Below are 17786 nucleotides of genomic sequence, written 5' to 3'. Positions count from 1 at the left end.
GGTGATAGCTGCTGAGACCTGAAAGAATAAATAGACTAAAGAGAAGGTAAAGATAAGAATTTTCTTGTGGTCGCTGGCTCCATCGTGCTACCGTAGAGCTGTGATTGACTTGGCAAAAGGTAAATCATTGCTTGCCAGGCTGCTGTATTGGAGTAGATTGACAGAGAGTATGAGTAAGAAAAAGAGAAACCAATAGAGCTCGATTGCACTCGCAGCTCAAGAGAGAGCAGCCTATTGTATTTACAAGCCAAGCGTGTGTGCATGTGCTCTCCTCTCCCCTCCATTCCGCACCTCCACTAGAGGATTGAGAAGGCGTGTAGCGTGGTGTCCACAGAGGGTTCTCAACACCACCGTGCATTTTACCGCTTGTAAAGCAATCATTTCCATCCCCACTTCCCTCTCTCTCCCTCCCTTCGGCTGCAGGGACTGCTGAGTCAGCTCACCTTCATATGGAGAGTGGCTCCCCCAACCGAGACGTTATTGATTTGCCCCTGTTTGTATGGGGGAAATGTTCTGAAACCTCTCAGGCCAATTTTGCTGCGCTGCACAGTCAGGAACACCGCTGGGCATTGGCTTGAGAGAAGAGAAAGACATAAACATTACTACCATTGCATGCATGTACACACAGGCAATCTGACATGCATTCAGCGTTAGGAGTGAAAAGTATGGAAAGTATGAACGCCAACATAATTACACACATGGATTCAGAGGCACAGCCTGACACACATACAAAAAATACATACACATGTTAGCGGTGCATCAGTTGTTTACTACTGACTTCATGCGTCAGTAGAATTTAGTAGAATAGTAGAATAATTTGGCTACGAGAACCACAGCATATGAGTGTCTGCTGAGGCACATTCACAAGCGTTTTTTTCCTTTTTCATGTGTAATTGCCGAGTAGCATTCTTCTAAAATGTAATGGATCTGTCCATTACAACATATAAACCTCATACCAAGCCTGCAGATTGTCTCTCTCTTGTTTTCTCTCTGTCTCACCTCTACCATACTGGTGGGAGTATAGTACTCACATGTTTGCACACACACACATTATGACTCACCAAGGGCGCATTTTACCAGAGCGCACACACACTTTACTTCAATGTGGGCCCGGGCCAGTGAGCTACATCATTGCTTCATTTGGATCAAACTCCAGAGCTCAGGAGTCATTTATCTACATAGTGTGTGTGTGTGTGTGTGTCTAACCTTCAGACATCCCACTCCTGGCCACTGGGAGAAATCAATGCCAGGGTGTAGAACAAAGAGAAAGCCCCCTCTGACTTCACCAAGGCAGAGATTTAAATAATTTATTTGTTATTATTTTTCAGCTGTAGACAATTCAGACATTGATGTGCAGACATTATGGGGGTACAAAATGCTTTTTGTTTTTGTGTGTTTTGCTTGTTCTCAACCGCTAGATAAAATCTGTGATGAGTGTACTTTGAAAACCTTTCAAAAGTTGATGTATATTGTAGCATACAAATCCATCATTGCCTTTGGAAAAATGAGCAAAAGATACGTGAACAGTATCTTGAAAGTTTTGTTTATATGCTTTCATACTGCTCTACCTGTGCACCCTGATATTGAACCTGATCATTCACACTTTTGAACCAATTCCCATTACCGCCGCTTTTTGTTTTTACTCTCCCCACCTTACAGTCTTCTTTATTTGTCTTAAAAGAAGTGTGGTGGTGCTTGCCAAAGGAAGAGCACAGTAAAAATGTCAAGGAGATTTAGACAGCTGCAAAATTCATGAGGTGGCAGTTTGCTATTATCAGCATGTCTGTGTTTGTCGAAGCCTGGAGTATCCCTAAACCTTCAGTATCAAAAATTTGTTTTTCCTGTGTCCTCTGTAAGTGTGTGTGTGTCTCAAGAGTGACTGATGATATCTCACTAGACCCGCGACTGTCTGCACTCGCAGCTTCTGCATTTCCTGTCTTGTATTCTGTAACACACACACACACACACACACACACACACACACACAGGTATAAGCACGTACACACATCACTGGTGTCTCGCTATCCTGTTTTCCCATCTCCTGTGACTCTGTCTAGCTGGTACTGCTTGAGTGACAGCTCTTGGTTTGTCTGGGTATCCGTGGTTACAGCCCAGAGGCCTGCGCCGGGGGACCCAGACCTGTCAGCACTCTCTGAATCCTGAAACCAGAGATGGATGGCCAGGAGCCACCTCTGCCCTGAGTTCTGTGCTTTGCTCGTCTCTCCTGCTCCTCTTTACTCTTTATACCAGACCCTCCTCCTAAACAGACCCATTGTTGGCAGCTCTGTACTGCAAAAAATGGAGCCAAAAATGTCTCGATACCTGTTCTTTTAAGGGTAGGAGAAGGCAAAAAACTTAGGAAAAAACTAAAGCTAATTTGTATAGTAAGGTGAAGTACAATTTGTTGTTTGTTCCAAGACTTATTTGAGTCGTCTTGTAGTGATAGGCGATACAGCAGAAGTCAAGGATAGAGCAGAAGTCATGTCACAGCATTTTGTAAGGACAGCTGGTTCTGTTAATCTTGACGCTCGTGCTAACAACCCGGATCAGTCGTCCCAAAGGGGTGGAACATTTACAACAGATCAGGTGTCTGTCCATCTCCAGTGCCCTGATTCTTCTGCCTTGACAGACATGTATGACAGCTCAAATGCCGGTATTGCCTGTCGCTCCAGTGCCTGAAGCCCCACAACCGATGGATCGAGACAGAAAAAGAGAAGGGTGATGAAGGCAGGAGGAGAAGAAAGCGTGGGGGTGGGGGGTTGTTTTGGACCGCCTCAGGCTCAGGCCGATAAGGGCGGTAGCAGTGCTGCCAGAGTGTGTGTGATCTCTCAACCAGCTAATGAGAATATTTAACATTTGCTGAGTCCACAGTGTGTTGGAAGTCATTCATCACTCCACGGATTCAGTCCTCACAAGTTATATGTTGCATGTGCAAGATGCCTGCCATGGTACCCGAAGGCGGTGCTAGGAAGGTGCATTTAGTGCAATGAAACACATCAGGGTAATGAGTGAGGGTCTTTCTTCTTAACAATTTATTTATTTTTTTTTACTAGTGTTAATAATTGACTAATTATTTTGCCCTTTATTAAGCAATAACACCAAACATTATCTGGTTAATCTCTAAAATCTAAGGATTTCTCACTTTCTTTAGTCTACATCTTTATTGTTAGTTTTTTTATGCTGGAGAAACAAATAAAAACTAATTTAAGATGCCAACTTGGGCTGTCCTAAACAGGGGATGACTCTTTTCACCATTTTTGACATTTTATTTGTCATTCTATTCTATTGTCTGAAGAAGACAAAGAAACTTAAGAAAATAAACTAATCTAGTCTATAACCATGCTAGCTCTGTGAGGATGTACACAGCAGTGATTTGAGTGAAATGTTAAAGTCAGCATGCTATGCTGCTAAGTTTAGCATGTTAGCATTCTAACATTGGCTAATTAGAACGTAACACAAAGTGTAGCTGAGGCTGATAAGGATGTCCATAGTTTTCTAAATATTTTGTGATATTGTAGACATATATATATATATATATATATATATATATAATCAACACAAAGCCATTAAGAAAAACCAACTAACCAAGTAATTTAAAATCTGTAATCTGTAATAAAATCTGTAATTTAAAATTGTAAAATCTCATCTTCAAGGCCAGAAATGTCCATTATTGGATCTTTAGTATTTCACCAATATGGTTACAGCTCAACCAGATATTTTATAAGCACAAAGACACAAGTTCACTTGCTGGGTTTTGCTCTTTTGTGATGTGACAGAAAGACCTAAACTATTCCCACTCCCACGCTGTGGAGGAAAAAGGCACCATTCCATGACATGCTATAAAATGTGTGCTTTCCATTGTAAAGTCTGCAGAAAAAAAAGTGCTGAGGGAAACCAAACATCAAGAACAGATCTCTTAAGCCATGCCACTTCACAAACGTGTCGCATTGGCTTCCACACTTGAGCACTGCAAAGGGCTGCTCTATTGTGATTGACCAAACACACACACGGCACCCTTATCACCCGATAAGAGCTCAAAGACTGCTTCCCCTTTCATGTGCTTTGCTTGGTGACCTTCACATAACCAGCTTACATACGCACACTCAGACAGAAGCATGTACTGCATGTGAAAAAAGAACAGATAGTCAGTGTTTGCCAAAAAAATAGCAAGAGCCCATCCTGTGTTTTTGTGACGCGTCAAACCGCTCACTGACCGTGATGTGACCTTACTCCATGCAGACAAGCCAGCGGGGTTAAAGTGAGGTGAACGTGTGTGTTCTTAGTGTGGTGTGTGCTGAGGCTCGCATGTTGTGACGATGAACTGGTCCTGTAACTGAAGAGCAGCTTAGCACTCTACCTGCCCCCCCGCAGTGATGAGCATAACATGAGCACAAAGGCTGAAGCTGCCTAGCACAGCCCAGACAGGCATAGCACAACTCAGCACAGGGACCCATGACTATTTAATGACCATTACCAGGCCTGGAAACACACCTCCTCTCAGCTACTATGCGTTTTCTTCAGCTACAAAGAATGAACCCATACACCTGTGAATTAACATGGATGAATGTTGACAGAGGCAACATGGGCAGGTTATGCTATGTGATTTTACTCTTCTGAGGGGAAATCAGAGGTCACAATACACTTAGGTTTCTTCTATTTCTCTGTGTAGATTTAGTCTATTTTCAGTTTCCAGCTGATGTTGAATGGTGCTTTGAAACAAAACCAACTCCTGGTGACCCCCTCCCTCTTCCATTTTTAATAGGATTTAACAGCAAAAGATCCAGTTTTAAAAAGAGTTGTTCATCGCTAACAGCGTTTCTATTTATGAACCTGAGTGTTCACCAGAACAGGTTGTCTGTTGTAATCACTGAAGTTGAACATTAAGAAAGGGATTTCACAATTATCTCCTTTAGCATGGCTAAAATGGCCATCTTGGATTTTTAATGTTGCCATAGCTATGAGTGTATTAATATGTCTGGACATTGTATAAGACTGAGTCCAGTCTGTACTTGTTGTATGGCGCCCCCTTTTGAAACAGTCTGTCTACTTATGTCTTTCTTCATCATGTAAATAACTGATGTACTTTGGCATTGAAAAAATATTTTGGCAGCATTATGGTCATAAATAGCTAAATTCAGTTTAAGACACACTCTTGTGTGCTGTGATTAAAAATTATTTCATTTTCAAGTTGCTGAAAATTGATAAACTGAACAGTGGTGTTAATCTACCTTTGCCTCGATGTGGAGAGGCGATTTCCTGTTACCATTATGTTTTCTATTTTCAAAACGTATTTTTAGAAAGCTCCCCATAGCCAGTAAAATCCATTATTACAACAGTATTGACAGTATTGTGCATTGGCAGAGAGTGAACAGTAATCGCGTTTGACGCAGCTATGGGACAAGTGTTTCATGCTTTAGGCCGACTCGACTGACTCTGTGACATTTAATGCGCCATATTTTCATGTGGCCCTTTGTTACTCTTCAGGCTGCATTTTATGTGGACAACTACACACTTTCAATTACCCTTGCCTGTAGCAACGTTTTTTTTAGGTGATTGAGAGATGTAAAGTGAATAGGTAAAAAAAAAAAAAAAAAATGGATCAGAGAAGGATAGAGTTAGTGGATAGGGAAGTGCTGAGCAGGGTGTGGTTAGTCAGTGAATCACACCATACCCAAATCGAAGTTCTGATTGTAAGTAGCTCATTTTGATGATTTAATTAGATATATTTTTGTTAAAGATTTCCATATTTCTGATTTTACTTGCACTTTAAAGACATTTTCATCCTGATCTGTTAAGTTTCCTCATTTTCATATTTTTTTTATTGTAATCAGGACAGTGTATAAACATTTTATAATAACTTAAGCCATTTCCTCAGGCAAATTAACTCCCATTGACTTTGGCATAGAAACATCAAAAGTGAGCATTGCAATATTCAAAGTAGCAATCATGATAGGGAAGTTTCGTTGTGTATCAATATGCATGAATTCATGTTGTTACTGTTAGACTTTAGGACCCATCTGCCATCATGTACAATCCATTGCAGCAACAGACAAACCAGAGGAAGAAGCTTTTATTCATTAGTGTCTATAAAATTAAAACCAAGTAATGTTTAAAATTGTGATTGTCTTGCTCACTAGAAGTACATTTTAATATTAACATAGCGGTTATTTTGAGAAACAACTAAGACGCATGGGAACAGCGAAGTATGGCAAAAAATCATACAGCAGTAAAGAAATTGAGGAAATCATATTTTATGAGAAATTGTCCTTAAGATGAAATCACCACAACATGAGAGCACTTCTGCCTCATTGGCAGCTGTTGAGGTTATAAAATGGTAATAAAACAAATGTTTTCATAAGCAAATTACTTTCCTCAGAAGGGGCCGAAGCCGAGCCTGAATATAATGAAAAAATATATATAATAAATAAATAATAAATATATCTATTTGTTTTGCCTTTTTTTAATCATAGCATAAATTAAATAGTCAAAGTGTGCTTTTTACTCGGTGTTCCACAGGATTTGGAGAGACTATGGTGTGTGGGTCCGAGGCCCAAGAGGGTCCGGTAAAGTAAATTACATGTGTCCATTTACTTTTAATGGACACATTAATCTTATTTCCATACTGTATAGACACCTTATTTTGAAAACCGGACGTTGTCACATGTGTATACTCGTGCTAAATTCATCAAGTCCAATCCAGTTTGCTAAATAATGTTGTATGTGATTCTCATATTGCGTAACATGAAGACTTCACAGCCTCTCTTCAGGTAGGACTCTCATACTGCAACACTTGTCTTTGTAAAGAGATAAACTGACAGGATAAAGTCACTAACCTGCCTGTCAGCTCGCTCTGGTCCGTTTCAGTGGATTTACCATAAAGGCTTGAATACGTGTGCATTCCAAATTTAGGTGCGGGTAGCTTAATCGCCTTCTCAGAAACGAGTGACAGAAACACTCAAAGCAGTTCAGACCGTTTGTTGCCTTTTCTAAGAAGTCAGCCACAGATGGAGTGGATGTGCTAGGAGACAATTCAGCAGAACAGTGTCTGCAAACGGCGATTTTTGCATCTTTCTCAGACACTTTAAAAAGCTTCCACACTGCCAACATGTGAACGCATCGGTAAAATTTATTCGGTCTTTTGACGTATTAGGCCGACACCGTATGTGCTTTTTTGCTATTTCCGGCTGATTAATTTCGGTGGCCGCACATTCGGTGCATCCCTATTCCTCAGTATTAATATAACAGAAATAAAGTATCTGGATAGACATAATATTACCTTAGCAGAAAGTGTGTTTTCTGATGAGTTTTACTGCACAGCTAACTTGACATTCAAGAAAGTTGATCCATTCAGATTTGGAGGATGCAGGGCTATATTGTGACTTCTTCTGGTCCCTTATGTGCCTGTCCCTTGACGGAGCCAAACTGCAAAACTGACAAGTCATTGTCTTTTCCTAAGCCACAGTAATTCATCAGCACTTGAGGCGGCTTTGGCTGATTGCATTTTCGACAGAGCAATCTCCACTATGTCATAGAGAATTTGGCTTTTATGGCGGGGCGGAACTTTGATGCCAAATACAAAGGACAGTCGAGGCGAACATGGAGAGTTCACCATGCTGGGTCTGATTGCAAATTGAAAAATCCTGTGTGTATCTGCGCCTGTGCACGGCTTGTGTACTTCAATGTGTGAGTGTGCGAGAGAGAGTCTGTGTTTGTACCTCTTCAGATATGATGGAGTTTTTCCATCTGCTACTCCCTCAAGCCTTATTTCTTTTATCTCCTGAGATATTCATAAACCTTAACAAAAATAATGGACGCTGTGAACCCCCGTTCGTCAGACTGCCTTTTTTGTGTGGTACACAAAAAATGCCCTCTTCTTCTTCATTTACAATCTTTGTGGCCACAAAGCAGCCACAATAGTTGCTGTCCAGCCTCAGAGCAGCCGCCATAACAGTTTTAATTAACACAAAGATCCCTTTGAGGCTAGACAGACGGAAGAGAAATTGTAGCGTTTTCTAGTATTTTACTGTTTTTTGCTTACCCTTGTAAATCAGGGAGGAAAATAATGAGCTTGCAAAGCAACGCTAATATGTGCAGCTTTTAAATGTCAGTATGTTGCAGGAGTTCAATTCTGCCAGGAAAAATGAGTGTTTCCCAGGAATATGCTGGAGAGCCAGGCTATAATTGCAAAAAGCTGATAGGGTTCAGTATTCAGAGGTAACGTAAATTCCTGGGCCCATGATAATATTTCACTGTCATTTAGAGAAATGACCATGAGAAGCCTGAGTTGGGGAGAAAAAAAGTTGAATAGCCTGAGGTTATCCAACCTGCCAGTGTAGCCTAACACACACTGTGCATTTTTCTGCCTTGCACTACCTCAGGACTGTGTTCTTTGATTATAAGAAAAACCCATTTGAACGTCAGGGTTTCCAAAACAGAGAATAAACGTCAGAATGCCATTAAAACAAAACTAACACCAGGTTATGAGATCTTAAACTTGTATGTCTTTCTCACTTATATTCAAATGCAGAGTTGTCAGTGTTTCACCCACACCTCTACTCTATGGTTGATTAAATCCAATATGCTCCACTAACTGCTCATACTGCAGTCATTTGAAAATGTAGAGGCTCTTTTATGGGAAGATTTCCAGACTAAAGACCCCATGGAACGCAAGTATATTAGCAGGTATTACTCTGCCTATTGTAAATCTCTCCCACTTATTGCTTCCGTGCGACAAGTAATAATGTAGAACACTGTGAGTATTTTCATTTGGTCACAGTGATTCTGGGATTCTAATTTCCACTTCGCTGTTCTGGCGTCAGTGCCAGCCTCAGAGTTTTGCTCGATCAAAGCCCATATTCAGCTCTCTGAACAATAAGAGACATTGGGCCGGTTAAGTGGCCTCAACAGAGCAACTGTGTTGTGCAGTGTCGCTATGAATACTTTTAAAATGATTACTGTACTTCTGGACTTTAGATTTGTTATGCAAGCTGGACAAGTTGTTCTAAAATGTGTATTTTCCTTTATAGTACTACGTAGGGAAAAAAATGCCACTGAAAGGCTCCCCTATCATATCAGATGAGTAACAGTCATGTAGTTCAGACACTGCCAGCACAGCTGATTGAATTTCCTCATTATTGCCCTGATGATGGCTCTTGGCTATGTGATGTGCTGTGTGAATATGCACTTTATTATACTAGCTAACCCTCTCTACCTCGACCTCGTCCCCATGGCTCCACCCCTCACCGTGTTTCAACCTGTATCAGCAGTTTGGACATAATTGGTTGAATAAACTAATTGTTTTAGTAGCTGATGGTGCTGACGCAGGTTGTTTTGTCTATGATCTGTGTTTGGTAATATCAGAGTGAAGTAAAGTGAAGTAGCAAACAGATCAATCACATGTCACATTGAACAACTCCAAAAATGTCTTTAATCTTCAAACAATGAACATGCAATCAATCTCAATAGCCTTCACTATATAAATAAATATTCTAATTGCTTGTATTGCAGGTACTTGGGAAGGATTAGCAATGCAACATTACTCATAAGTGATGCCAAAGTGTTCATTACAAGTGAGCAGAGCTATTATGAGGATGTTTATTATTTTGACTGACGCCTCCAACTCACACAGAGCTGACTGAAACAGAATGGGAAACTATTTTAGATTTTGACATTTCCTCTCTGGACTTGAATGGAAAGATTCAGGTTGACCCTCAAACCCTAATGCAGGAATCACTGGTATGAAGTCAAGCTGAGAGGAAATCATACTTAAATTGTTTTGTATAATGTTGCAGTAAAATACATAAAGTCATCTGAGGTATGGTTTTTGGTTGTATTTCTTCGTACCTTTTTGGTACAGCTCAAAACACTAGTCAAAACAGTACTCACTGTAGTTCGTGCATACATTATGGTCTCCAATTCAATGCAACACATCTGCATTGGAAACAATCCGTGGTAACAAACTGTCTCATGAACTCATCACCCATTAGAGAGCCACACATCCATTGCACAGTGTGATCTTTACGGCAGGGGAAGAACAAAGGTGGATGCAAATGAAGAGGGGTTGAGCTATTTAATACATGTTAATTAGACTCAACAATGGCATGGAGGGTGACCTTTTCAGCTGTGGCCGTGAGTTGTATGTAGACAGAATGGACCCCTCTCTGGAAATAAGAGAATTATTTAGTGAAGTCCTTGTCAAGCATACAATCTTTTTTATTTAACTTTTTGTTTTGTATGTCATACACAGCTTTTTGCATTTTGCTCTCTGGGAAAACATTGTCAATTCAGTCTCCCCCTTGTTTTTGATGGGAGAGTTTGGAGCATATATTAATAAATTTAACACGTATTCCTAATTGTGCAGTCCTTCTCATCCAAATGCACATCAGTCATTTTGGAGATAAAAATTAATTTCAAAGCTGCTAATGCCGATGGATTTGTCTAACAGATAACTTTGTCTAAAAGGCTGAAGATATCGTGTGCACAGCGGTGCTTCTCTCCTGGGTGCCAGGTGGTGCAGAGCAAACCACAGTAAACCAAAACCAAATATCCCAGCACACCAGGATACTAGGATTGACACTCTATTATTAACAGATTACATAAAAACCAAGTGAACTACGCGTTTCACATGTTGCTTCATCAGATTCACTGTATGTGGCAGAGCGAATCTGATGAAGCAACATGTGAAACATTGTTTGTATCATTTCCTCTCCCTTAAAGTGCTGAATGTATTATTATTACTATTATTACAATGTTTGAGTGTGATTGCTGCAGTTACCCTGCCAAGAGTTTTTTCACATTACCAATTCTGGATAAATCATTTTAAATTGTAATGGCCACTTTGACTAACTGATAACCTCTATGAATCTTTGAATAAAACTGTTAGCGTTTCTTAGATACTTGCATAAATGACAATTTAAGAATTTTAGTGTTTTTTATTTGGCCTTTGAAGAACCAGAAACAAAATCGCAAAACTGTAAATAATTGATCAAACTGTGTGTTTATCTGCTATAATGTTAACGTAAGCTGCAAATGTTAGCATGCTCAGCTAACTAGCTTACTATCTAGTAGTACCTAGTAACTTACCCCAGTGTTATTTTGAAGAAGCTAAAGAGCATTTCATTAGGATACTACATTTTGTGCGGTTGCAAGTTATATTACATAAAAGCTCTGATCGCCATTGCACATCCACTGTGTAGTATTTTCACGCTATCTGGATGCCGGACTTTGAAAAACAACCAATAAAGCATAAATCAAACCTGTAGCTAAGCACCCAAACCGGTTATGTTTCAATTAAATAAGCTAAACGTTAATAACAATCAGATTCTTAGCATACGTAGAATACTAGGACTAACTTTCTCTACACTGCAATAACAGAATACTGCTTATTTATTTCGACATGTCTTCTACATGGATTATCATCTATTGAGGATGCTGACTTTAGCTTCAGTCTTTTAGAATAATATCATCTATGAACTAGGGCTGCAGCTAACGACGATTTTAGTATTAAAAGGTTCTATAGATTATTTCAACGATTCATCGATGCGTTGTTTAAGAAGTACTTTTGCTCCCGTAACGGGATCAGCTGTGCACGTTTATAGGTGATAGATATTTATTGGTCCTTTCGGAAATTCATAGTGAGTCATACAGCAAACATCAGACCAACTAGACAGCTGCTTTACAAAAACAAACATCACCCGAGTGCTATACAAGTTATACTAAAGGCTCGTGCAGACTAAACGACTTTCAGGGCCAGCCGAACGCCGTGCCGTTCACACTACACAATCTGCCCTCTTGTGGCGGGAGTCTTGAAGTCATTGTGCCATTCACACTACGTGACTGATCGGTGACAGGGGGTCACACACTACACGAGCTGAACGCGAACTCCAAACCACGTTTTGTTAAGAAACACGTCCAATGTGAAACGGGAAATGAGCGATCCTGCACACGAAACAGCTGTTGTTTGTTATTATAAAGATAGCAATTATAAAGACAAAGAATATGGGTCAAAGGATGGATTAGCACACGCAGATAGCAGGGATTGTCTGAGCTACAGAGAGAACTGGGGATGAGTAAAAAGGTGCAGCTCATCGACACCCAGTTAACTCTTGACTGTGAGGTTACAACTCACGGCCCAAAAAGGAGAACAACAAAAGCATGTGTGTACATTTTCAGCTGAGGTCTGCGGCTCACTTTGGCTAGCCTTCACCTCAACAAACAATCATGATTTCATTTAAATGCTAAAGTCGCTGTTACTGTTACCTTGTCTGTGGTCCGCTGGCAGAACACCAGGTGATTTCTGATCAGGTTCTGTCGTGCTGTTGCCGAGGCGACATAAGTTTCGTTTTACGGTGGACGGACTGTAACATTAACTGTTTTGTTTTAGCTTGAAATAATCCCATGCTTTGGACACTTTCTTCTTTGTCCCTCGCTGCAAACAGCGCCATTATAATCACCTCGTGTTCACAGCCTAAGCGCGATGTGCGACAGTAATAAATGTCCGTGCGAAACAGTATGCTGTATACTTATAGATATATGGATTAAACAAAGCATGCATTTTAGTGATCGATTTAATCGATGAATCGTTTCAGCCCTAGTATGTACCCTTCAAGTGCATATTTATAGCAAGACACCTTTTACAGGGTTTTGTTTTAAAATAAGTAAGCCAAAAACATCAAAAAACAACCGTGGTGCTAAGGTTGGCATAATTAGCTAGCTACAGTTAATAAAATCTGCCAGCGACAGTTGTCATCTCAGCCGACAAATCAGTTGTCACCAGCTAGTAATGAGGAGCCTACTTTTATCTATCTCTGCCTGAAAACAAGGACCCATTGTTTAAAAAATTACTAGGAATTTCGAGTGGTAAATCTGCCACCATTATGATTGTAAACTGCATATGTGTGATGTGAAAACAGAAAGCTTATCAAGGCATAGCAACATGGGGTGGGGCTTAGTGAATGATTAATTTTAAAGTAGATTTTTAGCGTTTTCTAATAGTTTTCATACATTTCATAATATCCCTGACATATGTTATTATATAACAGATAAGCTCCTTAAATGTTCTACTTCCCATCTATAGAGCAGATGGCTCTAACACTGGTCTGCTTTTCAAGGCCCCAGCCAAGTGTTGATTGATGTCTGTGAAGATTCTCAGTCATCCAGGTCATATTTATCCAAGGAAGGTTAAAATCAAGGGCTACTGAACTTGGTTGAAAATACCTGAAGACATTTAGCCTCTCATCCAAGGGGCTTCTTCAGTGCTTGGATGAGAGGCGAAACTTCTCCAGGTATCTTTAGCTAAGTCCAGTTGTGCTTGATTTTAACCTTGGATAGTGTTGATTGAGAACCCATGCAAGTCCAGTCAGTGAACATCAGGAAATTATTTGTCTATAAAACAATTACATAGCATTTTGAAATGAAACAGTATTCTGCTCTATGTGGGTACTGACTGAATATGAATTGAAATGAAAATATCCTCTCAGAGCGAATTTCGTTTCCAATGCTGAGTATACAGTCCTAACTTGAACTCCAAAGCTCTTGTATAAAATAATTGCTCAGACATACGATCATTCTTTATTCTATGATCGATACAGAGGAGAAAACAAATGAGAAAGAAAATTAGGACTAAAGAGGACAAAGGAAAGGGAGAGTATGTAGTTTAAGAGACTAAATCTAGATGGATTTGGGTACTAGTGAGTGGTTTTATACTTGGATGAAGGATGAGAAAACACAAAAACCTACAGAAGACCACACAAAGTCATATCAATACACACACAACCACACACACAATTCAAGCACCGAGGTCCACAGCTGTGGCCATTTATTATGGTTTGTTGAACATCAATGCTCACTTTGAATCCAGCCAGATCAAACCCACGGCAGTTCCTTGGATACAGTAGCTGCAGAAGCTTTAGATACAGAACACAGAGCTATACCTGCACTGTATGTGTGTCCTTCCATGTGCAGACATGCGTTCATACGTGCTATGTGTGCTTACATGTGTTCACGTATGGATGGTCTGAGGTGTATATGTGTGTACCCTGTATTTGAGTCTTTGTGTTTGTAATACTGTGTCCTTGTCTGTGCATTCAAGTGTATTTCATGTATACATGTTTCTATCTGCAGGTGCTTTTCTGTGTGTGTGTGTGTGTGTGTGTGTGTGTGTGGTGTGAGGTCAGTCAGAGTGCAGTGAGAAAAGTGTGTCATCAGGGGGGAGGTACTTTGGTCCCTCCTGACATGTCTTTTCAGCCAAGTGAAACACATAACTGAAGTACGGGGCCATTATTGTTGCAGAACTATCCACAAATATGAGTGGAGAGTTGTGTAACTGTATCTTAATCTGTGTGTGTAATCAGATTTGTAAACGTATCTTAATCTGTGTGTGTAATCAGATTTGTAAATGTGTAAAATAATCTAAAATAACTTCTCAAATAAAAATCTCAAATAACGTGTAAATTGAGAGGCATGGTTGAGTTGTAACTGATGACTTGTCTGTAACCTGCACAAATGAGATGAAAAGAAATCATGTAATTCTTAAAGCACTCACAAAGGATGAAATGCTCCCCTAACGGAACTGCCAAGCAAATAGCATCTCAGTGCTCTGGTGCACGTATTTAAATTAGGTAATATGCATACGTTTGCAGCAAAATTGTCCCCTTTCTATGCAAATGAGCCTCATTGCAAAAAAGACTATTCACAAACACCATCACTAATAGCCACACACAGGTAGAGTGAAATTATTAGTGTCTATAGAAAGTTGGTGGTAACTGATGCAAATTTAAAAGGGGTGTCACGCCCTTACTTTTCAGTGATCATGACTGTGTAGATTGTTGCCAGGCGATGCAATTGTTATGTTTTTAAATTAACCACATTACCATATTATGTGTTGGTCAAAACTACCTGCAAAATGATTTAATGTCAAGTAAAAATTCTTTAACTAGGGGTGTGATGATACCCTTAGTTCAACAGACTTTCCACAATATTGGGTTCACGACTTTGAGATGAGACAAGATTTTAACACTATTTGTAAGGAATCTTCAATGCCGAATTATTTGAAAATTCTGAGCATTCTGAACAAATCTACACAAAACTCTACTAGTTACATTACCACTCTGTCACAAACTGTATGCGACTCACAGCGCAAGAAGGGATTCACTTGATTACTATCATGATGTACGCCGGTATCATCAGCTTGGGTGGAAATTAATTGAGAAGCGAGTCGACGTTATCAGTTAGACATTTGTTTTTCACTAAACAGTGAAAAGTGCCAATTGGGAGTCTCGTGAGACAGCTTTTCACTCGATGAGAAATATTGTCACGTTTTAATATCGTTAGATCTCGTGGCACAAGATCTCTGCACACCCCTATTAACAACACTATATGTCAAACACAGACAACTGCATTAGTGCTGAAATGGTTGATTGATTGAAAATGAGTCTCGTGGTAGTCATGCAACCTTACATGACCCGCCTTTTGTTATGCCCGTAAAGTTACTCCTCTTTCGTGAAAGATGTAACTTTTTCTCTACCCCCTGTACAGCAACAGACCGAAGGATGCACACCAGCGCACACCCCAAACTGAGCTGCAAACAGAATTTACACAGGGCTCACACACTGTAGCTGCATGACTGCCGTACTTTTTGTTTGGTCGTGGTGAATGAGGCAGGCAGTGCAGCGTAGTGGTACAAATACTGTAAACACATTTCCAGCCAGGCAAGGAAGTTGTTTGAGTCGGAGAGGCCGTTCCCAGCTGAGCTGGCTGACTGAGAGTTTTGGGCCATGGTTCTGACAGGAACAGACCCTGGGAGAGGAATACATGGTGGAGATGTGCATTTTAAGGAGGATGTTGCAGTATTTATTGGTGTCTGTGTACAAGCCAATGTGGGAAGAATAGAGAGAATATGACATTTTATTATGTCTGTGTGTTTGCAGTTTCTGCTGGTATACTGTATGCATGGAATCTAACTGTGTGTGTATATATACAACGTGTGTGTTTGTGTGCAATCTACATGCATAAAGTAGCTTCTTTGCAGCAGTGTGTAATGGTGTGCATTCGTTAGGGTTTGCCTTGTAACAGAATATACAATATACTATAATGGTATGTCTTGAGCAAGTGCTTTAACTCGCCTTGGCGCCTTTTAATGGGTTGCTTAAAAAGATAGAATTGATTTCCTGGTTTCTGCCTCAGAGATGCTTCCGTGTAGCACCAAGGGCTACTGTAGCATTACATGTTTTTCAGTTCCTGTGTTTGTGTGTGTGGGAGACAGGAGTTGTGTGAGAAAAAGTGTATGAGAGAGTGAGCCTTTGCAGAAAGGGAGAGTTTAGTTTCTCCCCAGCTCTTTAGAGTTTCCCTGGTGAGTTTGCTGGCAGCTTGTTTGCTGGCGTAGCAGCAGGAGGAGCAGCAGCAGTCGGAGGTAGAGAGATTGCGATAAGCCCCTTCAGAGGCAGACAATAGACGCTATAATGCCGTTGGAATTAACGACTGGCATTCCATCGTTTCTCATCTGATTAAGACCCAGTGACAATCTTCTTGCTACAGTCTCCAGTTGTCACCAGCAATGACTAATGAACTGTGATATCCTGGGTCGCTCTCTCTCTTTCTGTCTCACTCTCTTCACTTCACGCTCTATCGATTATTGAAATACTCTCCGATCCCTTCCATTCTTAATACGCCCTCGCAGCTTCTCCCCTCTCTCTGCTCCTTTCATTTGCCCGTCTGCCGGGCTCGCTTGCTCTCCTCCCCGTGCTGTCCTTTATCTTGTACCATTCATTTGGCTAATTTGATATTTGGAGTTGATAGGGCTCTGAATAGAGGCTTGTGTTTTCACACACATTTGTCTCCATCTCTCGATCTCTCATTTCTCTCTCATTCCCTCTCTCCCTTTCGCTTCCCCCTTCCTCTCTTTTTCAGAGTAGCGATAATGAAATCAAGCTCCAGCCCTTCATCTGTATTAGCGGCATTTGCAGGGCTAAGAGAGACTAACAGCCTGCTAATTCTGTGCCTCTGATTCGTTAAATTGACAGACATTTGCATAATTTAGCTTCCTGCTTTCTCCCCCTCAAAGGTTGCCTGCAGACGCTTCTGTCATTGAATGGAATTGAAAGCTGTCAAACATAATGACTTGTTTGATCAGATTTGAATATTTGTTTAGAGATTGGTGCAAGAATTACAGAAATATGCCTCTAAAATGCCATTGATTTCAAAGAAACTAAATTGATCTGCTATACAGAAGGTTTAATGTTTAATTTTTGGAGTTCTTCTCTTCTGACATGTTAACTTGTCAAGTTTTTGTACCTCGCTGATTTGTCTCACCTTCAGGGTTTTGCTACAGTATTCATACACTCCCACTCTTTCCTTCGAAAATGCGCTCATGTGTTCGAGGGATAAGGGTTTCTTCGTCTTCTGTGATGCTGACAGATATGAGTGGTGGCAGCGCTCGGTGGCATCTCTTTTACTGTTTCCTTTTGAGCTGTGGTGTCTCAGGGCTCACAGCACTTCCATTGAATAATGTACACATTCACAGTCACATGCAAAAGCCACATGAGTTTGCAAAAACACACAGTCACAATCATGCCTCTCGCTCTCTTGTATCTGACATAGTGTGCATACAGGTGTTCCATTAACCTTGCAGGCTGACACTGTCTCTAGGTAGCTTCAGCGTGATTAGCTCTAAACTAGATTGTTGCTTTGAGGTCTCTCTCTCTCTCTCACACTCACACACACACACACACACACACACACACACACACACACACACACACACACACACACACACACACACACACACACAC

General features: G+C 40.5%; 1 protein-coding gene and 1 long non-coding RNA gene across 3 annotated transcripts in view; one reads left to right on the top strand and one right to left on the bottom strand.

Moving 5' to 3' along the window:
- Window positions 1–17786, top strand: part of LOC123977672 (kelch-like protein 29) — a 212939-nt gene that overhangs the window by 37394 nt on the left and 157759 nt on the right. The window lies entirely within an intron of this gene.
- LOC123977674 lies at window positions 10051–11220 on the bottom strand. Its single transcript, XR_006826738.1, has 2 exons — window positions 11083–11220; window positions 10051–10160 (listed from the first exon to the last, which is right to left on the bottom strand). It is a non-coding gene; the product is annotated as an uncharacterized LOC123977674 (long non-coding RNA).

This window comes from Micropterus dolomieu, linkage group LG10 (assembly GCF_021292245.1).
Source record: "Micropterus dolomieu isolate WLL.071019.BEF.003 ecotype Adirondacks linkage group LG10, ASM2129224v1, whole genome shotgun sequence".
In the NCBI taxonomy this organism is placed as follows: Eukaryota; Metazoa; Chordata; class Actinopteri; order Centrarchiformes; family Centrarchidae; genus Micropterus; species Micropterus dolomieu.
This window is presented reverse-complemented; position numbering and strand designations above follow the sequence as displayed.